Here is a 7849-nt window from a genome sequence, read left to right as displayed (position 1 = left end):
GGAGAGAGAATCTCAAGCAGACTCCGACAAGTGCGGAGCCTAGTGTGGGGCTCAATCTCATAATCCTGAGATTGTGACCTGGGTCCCAGTGGAAACCAACAGTCAAACACTTAACTGACTGCGCCACCCAGGCGTCCCTAGATAAAAGTTCCATATAATAAAAGAACAGCAAATTCAAATATTTTAAAAAAATTCTTAAAAACAAAATTGAGTCACACCACTACCCAAATTTGTCTTATTCTACTTGATTTTGATCAATTTAGAATCATGTTAAACAGTCTAAAGAAGGGTGCAGTTAGTTAAGCATATGACTTCGGCTCCTGGGATCCAGTCCCTGCTCAGCGGGGAGCCTGCTTCTCCCTCTCCCCCTTCTTGCGCTCTCACTCTCTCTCTCTCTCGCTCTTTCGAATAAATAATAAAATAAAATAAAATAAAAACGGTCTAATAGAATATTAAACTATACATTTCTTTTAAAAATACTTAAGAATAATGCAAAATCAAAAGAAATAGCTTTCATATTACCTTTCCCCCAAGACAAATTTCTCTCTGATCACTGCTCATTATTTAATGAAACTTTCCATATTAGTAATCTGTTGGTCCAAATGCTTCACGTTGAGCTGTTATTCACACGTGTTGTCTTTTCTCTTGCCCACAGAACCTGTCAAAATGCAAATTGCACTCTCTGACCAAAAGTACAGCAGGAGAACAGCCTGGCTCTTTTTTTATACAAAACCACCAACAGATTTGTTAACAGCTGCTCCTGGGGTCTGTGCACGTAATGGAAACTTCAGAACGTTGCAGGACCTACAGTTTCTCTGTCTGCAGCACAGGAATCATTTAACAGTAGGTGACACTTTTGGCAGTGTATAATTAAAGGGCTTGTTTTAGCAAAATTACACACTGTGAAACACACAATAAGGCCGGGGGTGGGGGGTCACATGCATGAGTGTACGATTTAGATTGTGGCAGAGAATGAGCACAGCTGGGAGTCCAACAATTTTGTCCTGAGGTCAGGTTTTTGAAAAACAAACCACTGTATGTTTCAACATTGTTCAGGTAATGAATGGATCAATAAAATGATTAAAAATATCTTTCCTCCTTCTTCTGCTAATTGAGACTGGGGAAGATTATAAGCGGGTCCATAGTATGACAATTCAGAGGTCATCATTTAATTTGGATGCCATCATCGCTTTTTGAAGGTATTGATATTTGATTTATAGGGGAATAAAACAAAGAGAATTTCAGTGAGTCTGATTCGCATTATTCTGAACACCTATGTTTCGATTCTGATTCAAGAGATGTAATAGATCTTTAAAACAGGTTAGCTTTGGATCAATGAGGCTAGCATATTGGGTCATACTTCTTTTAGAATCTACTTGTTAAGTGTTCTTTATCATTTGCTACGAAAGGCAAAGGCAATCCTGTAGTTTAGAAACTCTATTTAAAAAGTATATTAGGAACTAGAGAGAAGAAATGTAGTATGTTCCATTCCTGACAGTTGTACATCCCATTACTTATTAATAACTCAATATGATTAACTGTGTTTCAGTTACTGTTTCCACCATGAAAGATTACCCTCTTGAATGTCTATCACCACTGACTACATCTGAAATGCATATAAATGAAATTATACCATATGTACATTTTGGTCTAGCTTTTTTGCTTAACATTATGTTAGTGAAATTTATCAATGTTGTTATACATAATGCTAGTTCATTCATTTTCATTGACATAAAGCTCTCCATTAATATGTCAGTCTATATCTAGCTAATAGTGATGGGCATTTTATGTATTATAAGTAATGTTGATATAAAGATTGTTTTTTCATGTATTTTTTTTACAAGATTTTATTTATTCATTTGAGACAGAGTTACAGAGAGAGAGAGAGAGAGAAAGAGAGCATGATCGGGGGAGGGAGAAGCTGACTCCCTGCTGAGCCGGGAACCCGACGTAGGGCTCTATCCGAGGACCTGGAGATCATGACCTGAGCTGAAGAAGATGCTTAACCATCTGAGCCACCCAGGTGCCCCTGTTTTTTCATGTATTTTGATGAGCATATGTATTCATCTTGTTAGGCATATACATAGATACAAAATTACTGTTTTACAAAATATATATGTATGCTTAGCTTCAGCAAATATTGTCAAATAATTTTCCAAAGGGAGTATACAAAGTAACACTCCCACCATCAATATATGAGAGTTCCATATCCTTGGACCAATGCTTAGAAATGGAAGTATCTTGTTATATTTTAGCCATTCCAGCAAATGTAGAGTAGTAATTCATTGTTGTTTTGACTTTCATTTTCCTGATGATGAATAATGTGGGGCATCATTTCATCTTTGTGGATCACTGGATGGCTTTTATTTGAAATACTTGACCGAATCATTAGCCTATTGTTTATTGGTTTGTCTATCTTGATATTGTTGATGTGAAATACTTCTTTTTATATTCTTAATATTTGTCATTCATACATACACATGCATGATAAACATGTTTACATATAATCTTCTCCCTATGGCTTGCCTTTTCAAACTCCTACTAGTGTGTTTTGAAAAATAATTTATTAATTTTAATAAAGTCCAATTTGTCAGTTTTCCTTTTCCTTAGGTTAATTTTTTTCATGTCATAATCAGTTGGCTGTATATGTGTGGGTGTGCCTCTGTGCTTTATATTCTGTTCCACTGATTAGCTTATGTATATATGCCAATAACCCACTGTTCACACACTAGAACTTTATGGAAGTTAAATATCTGCTGTTACAAGCCCTCTAGTACCACAGTTGTCTTGGTTATTATTGATAATTTGCATTTTCATGTATATTTTATAATCAGTGTGTTAATTTTCATAAAACAATCTACTGGGAATTTGCTTAAATTAAATTAAATTTAAAGACCAATGTGCCAAAAATTAATATCTTTACAATGTTCTCTCTAAATCCATGAATATAGCATAATCTTAATTAGTCTTTAATTTCTCCCAAACATGTTTTGTAGAGTTTTTGTTCTATTTTTAAAGATGTTATATAACTTTAATTTTATTTATGTGATGTCTTTTTTTTTTTTTAAAGATTTTACTTATTTATTTGACAGGGAGAGAGAGAGCGAGAGAAGGAACACAAGCAGGGGGAGAGGGAGAGGGAGAAGCAGGCTCCCTGCTGAGCAGGGAGCCTGATGCGGGGCTCGATTCCAGGACCCTGGGATCATGACCTGAGCCAAAGGCAGACGCTTAATGACTGAGCCACCCAGGCGCCCCTATGTGATGTCTTTATATCTTTATAATAGTAGTATTTTAATTTTAGTTTAATTTAGTTATTATTTTAATTTTTAAAAAATTTGTTGCTGATACTTTTGTTCTCTTTTTGATCATTCTTATAAAATATTCATTTTATTAAGCTTTTCAAAGACTCAACTTTATAATTTCTGGATTTCTCTATTTTATATTTGTTTTCTACTTTGATTTTTCTACTCCTCTTTTTTAATAGTTCCCAACTTCCACATTCATTATCTTTGATTTTTTTCCTTTTGTTTCTGATTTCTTGAAATAGATACTTTAGTAAATCAATTATTTTTTTAGCTTTTTAAAAATATTCATTTAGTTCTATCTTTTTTTTCTTTCAAATTGAGACAGTGATCTCTATTTCTTATGCTTTGGAATGGAAAAAAAGACAGTTTTTTTGTTTTTTTTTGTTTTTTTTTTTTAAGATGAGACCTTGAATATTGGCTCTTCAATCACAACCCATTTGTCTTTTATATAAGAGGTTCTAAAAAGATTTTGAAAGGCCAAAATAATAATATGGCAGTTGAAAATCAGTAATAGAGAATATTAAAGTAGTTAAATCAACTAGTGCTGCATAATACTCATTATATGAGAAAGACTTGCAAAATTACAAAATTCATTATCTCAATAAAATTTATAGAATCTTGAAAAGAAAAAAATATTTTAAAAATACTACTTATTTATAATTTTTCCATATGTGTAACTGTTTATTGAAAATTTCATTTATGCCTTATATGAATATATTTAAAACATAGTCCTAACTTTCCAATGATTGATTTTGGTTAAAATAAATTAGAATTATTGGAAATGTTAGACTTAACTATTAAGATAAGAATAATAATAAAAAAATATATATGAGGAATTCTTAATCTCAGGAAACAACTGAGGGTTGCTGGAGTGGTAGGGGGTGGGAGGGATGGGGTGGCTGGGTGATAGACATTGGGGAGGGTATGTGCTATGGTGAGCGCTGTGAATTGTGTGGGACTGTTGAATCGCAGAGCTGTACCTCTGAAACAAATAATACATTATATGTTAAAAAAAAAAAAAAGATAATAGGAAGAGTAAAATGAAGGTGGGGAAATCGGAGGGGGAGAAGAACCATGAGAGACTATGGACTCTGAGAAACAAACTGAGGGTTCTAGAGGGGAGGAGGTTGGGGGGGGTGGGTTAGCCTGGTGATGGGTATTAAAGAGGGCACGTACTGAATGGAGCACTGGGTGTTATACGCAAACAATGAATCATGGAACACTACATCAAAAACTAATAATGTAATGTATGGTGATTAGCATAACATAATAAAATAAAATAATATAATCAAAAAAAGATTAATAATAAATTTCAATTACTGAAAGTGGCTCAAATAAACAATTAACAGTTGGTGAACTGTTAATCTACTATATAAACTCTGTACTCCATACTTTCATATGAAATTTTACTTCATTCCTGTAAGTATCATATGAGATGGATACTTTATCATTCTCCTTTAAGAAAGTTGATTTTCTGATTTGCTTAGAGATTCTCACAAGATCAAAGAGCAAATAGAGCAGTTGGGAATTTAACACAGTTTTCGCTGTCCTGGGACTACAGGATCTAACAACTCAAGTAAGTTTTTTCTTAAGAACAAGAATACTCTTTATTCTTCTTAGAATACAAGCACATAGTTTCCTATAATTTTCACCGTGCTCTTTTTAGAATTCTTATCAGTTTATAGACAATAGTAATATGTTTCTAAATATAGAATCTGAAGTTGTTTTCAGATCATAGAGGAGTCTGAGCCTAGGAGGCTGCAAATTATTAGATCACACCCTCAAGTTTCTCTGAGTTTAGCCATGAGTTAAGAGCTGAATCTGAATCTTGATCTCCAAGATTTTGTTTCCATGTTAAGGCTTGGCACTAAGTCCATCCTCCATCAGGGCTGTTTTTCTCTTTGTTTAAATTACAGGGTTTATTTATTTATTTTTTTCTTCAGGTAAACATGCAGGCTTAACCCTCACCTCTTTGAGGAATAGAATCTATCTGACTGATATGCAGTGGAACATCCCTTTATTATCCTTGTCATTCTCTGTGTTTTCTTCTTCCAGTTGGCTGCCCAGGAACCAAATGCAATTCTTTCTCCACTATTAAAGTCTACCCATACTTTTCATTATCAAGAGTATTACTTTCAATCTAATTGATACTTAACAAGGGCTTTCAATTTAATCAGTACTTACAAATCATTGGTATTGATTTTTAGATAGATTGTTAATCCATATTACCTCTTGCCAATAAACTAATGAAAACATTTATACTACATTGTTTGCTGTGCTGTAATGCATACTACAAAGAATGATTTTGTGTGTGATTTCCCGGGATTGGACAGATAACAGGGAATGGAATGCCTTCATATATTATTTTCACCTGAATAAATATCAAAGGATTTAATTGACTGCACTTATTGACATTTGAAAATTGTGAGGGATATTAGAGCTCTCAGATACATTTTCCCATAAGAAATTGATTACACGGTTATTCTCAATTATTTCCACCATAGATCCTCTATCTTTATTGGTATAGCTTTTCCTACCTCATCATTTTTTTTTTTTTTTTTAACACAGGTTTTGGAGTACAATGGGATTGGAGGAAGATATAAGTTCTTTGAGTTGTAACTAAATCATTTGTCACAATTTCCTTCAGGATTTCTGTTGGTTGATTTCCCTAGGGAAACAGACTGAAAATCAGGTTTGCAACCAGGAGGTTTAATGGGGGTTCTGTGGGGGAGAAAATGCCCATGTGAGGCAGGGAGCAGGACTAAACAACAGCAACAGAGCTTCAGTCACTCATTCAGAGAGCTCCAGAGCTGCAGTGCCTCTCAGAGCTGTTTTTGACACTGGGGGAACAGGCCTTTTGAAACCTCCCTGTGAACAGTCCTAGGATGCTGGCTGCCCTGGAGAGGGCATGCCAGTGTGGATGAAGTATCTTCCTTTGGATGCAAGGAAATTCTGGTGAGGGACTGGGCTGTGAGCTGTCAGATGATGCCTGGGTTCTGAAGGAGGAACTGAGCAACACACTCCAGTATCAGACAGTCTTGAAAGGGCCTGTTTGGAATCATTATACTGACATATGTCTATATGTGTATTTTATGTTCTGAATAGGGATTTCCATTTTTTTAAACTCAAACTTCTCTCAGTTTTCTCTAAGTTTTGGTATTCATTATTTATCTCAAAATACATGAAAAGGATTCTCTTGTTTCTTTCTTTTTTCCTTCTCTTCTTTCTTTCTTTCTTTCTTTCTTCTTTCTTTCTTTCTTTCTTTCTTTCTTTCTTTCTTTCTTTCTTTCTTTCTTTCTTTCTTTCTTTCTCCCTTCCTTCCTTCCTTCCTTCCTTCCTTCTTTCTTTCTTTCTTTTTTTCTTTCTTTCTTTCTTTCGTTCTTCTTTCTTTCTTTCTTTCTTTCTTTCTTTCTTTCTTTTCTTTCTCTTTCTTTCTTTCTTTCTTTCTTTCTTTCTTTCTTTCTTTTTCTTTCTTTCTTTCCTTTCTCTACAGTATTTATTTGCCTTTCCTGTGCCAAACGCTGAGGCAACCACCTCCCCCAGGCTGCCTGGGGAGGTCTAGGAAAAGGAATATACAGGGCAGATGAAACACTGAAGAAAGACCCGTGGGAGGCCGAGAAGGCTCCTTCGCAGGGAGAGGAGGATGAGGAGGCCACCAACAAACAGGTAAAAGAGCCTCATGGCCTCCCAGAGGGCAAGGCTCAGAATGGCGTAGGAGAAGAGCTGTTGCCTCAGAGACGGTTCCTGGCATAACCAATGATGACGCTTCCCAATACAGTCCTGATTCCAGCCCCAGAGCCAGCCACCCCTACCATGGCAGCCCCAGCCACAGTGAACTTGGCTGCTGTCTGGATGTCCCTTGAAATGGCGCTGGTTTGGAAGCTGTAGCTAGGAATAAGCGAGGTCAGGGGACGTGGGGCTGCCAAGCTGCTGAGGCTCCCATCCTTCAGTGTCTCCGGTGTTTTTAGCGCCACTGCAGACAGCGATCGGCTCGACTGAAGGGTGCTCCTGCCCAAGAAGGGGGAGGACATGAACTGTGCAGAGGCGTACGATTTTAGGGGATGAGGGGCTGTGGCAGGAGAGTTGCTTGCTCTCCAGTGCAGAGAAAACAGAGAGGGGCGGCTTCTCTTGTTTCTAATATGTTATATGGTTTTAATCAATTAGGAGGCTAGATGAATGTGAAGGGAAACAGTACTGTACCAAATGCAAGATCAAATATATTCAAAATTAATAAAAGAATAATTGCAATTTTAAAACAATAATTTTTCATATATAACCCAAAATAACAAAATCATATAAATAAATAAACTGGAAGTTGAAGTGCTGTTTCTCCCAAGTGTTTTTTGGTCTTTTGACTCATATCTAGATAAAAAGGAATGTTGATATGCTTTTATCAACAAGAATTATATTCACTAACATTTTCTGAAATAGGCATTTTTTAAAATTGTTAACTGAATTTTTACTAGGCATTTAGGTAAAATCTGCTTTACACAAAATAACTTAAAAATCTTCATTTTCTCTCATATAGAACAAGTCTGGATCCA

The 7849-nt window shown here is 35.6% G+C and overlaps 1 pseudogene; it reads right to left on the bottom strand.

The window, feature by feature from the left end:
• Positions 1-6863: 6863 nt before the first annotated feature.
• Positions 6864-7248, bottom strand: LOC116631500 (annotated as a pseudogene).
• Positions 7249-7849: the final 601 nt, after the last annotated feature.

The sequence above is a fragment of the Phoca vitulina genome, unplaced genomic scaffold (assembly GCF_004348235.1).
Source record: "Phoca vitulina isolate PV1807 unplaced genomic scaffold, GSC_HSeal_1.0 scaffold1, whole genome shotgun sequence".
Classification (NCBI taxonomy): Eukaryota; Metazoa; Chordata; class Mammalia; order Carnivora; family Phocidae; genus Phoca; species Phoca vitulina.
The sequence above is the reverse complement of the archived record's forward strand: the minus strand, read 5'-3'. Positions and strand labels throughout refer to the sequence as shown.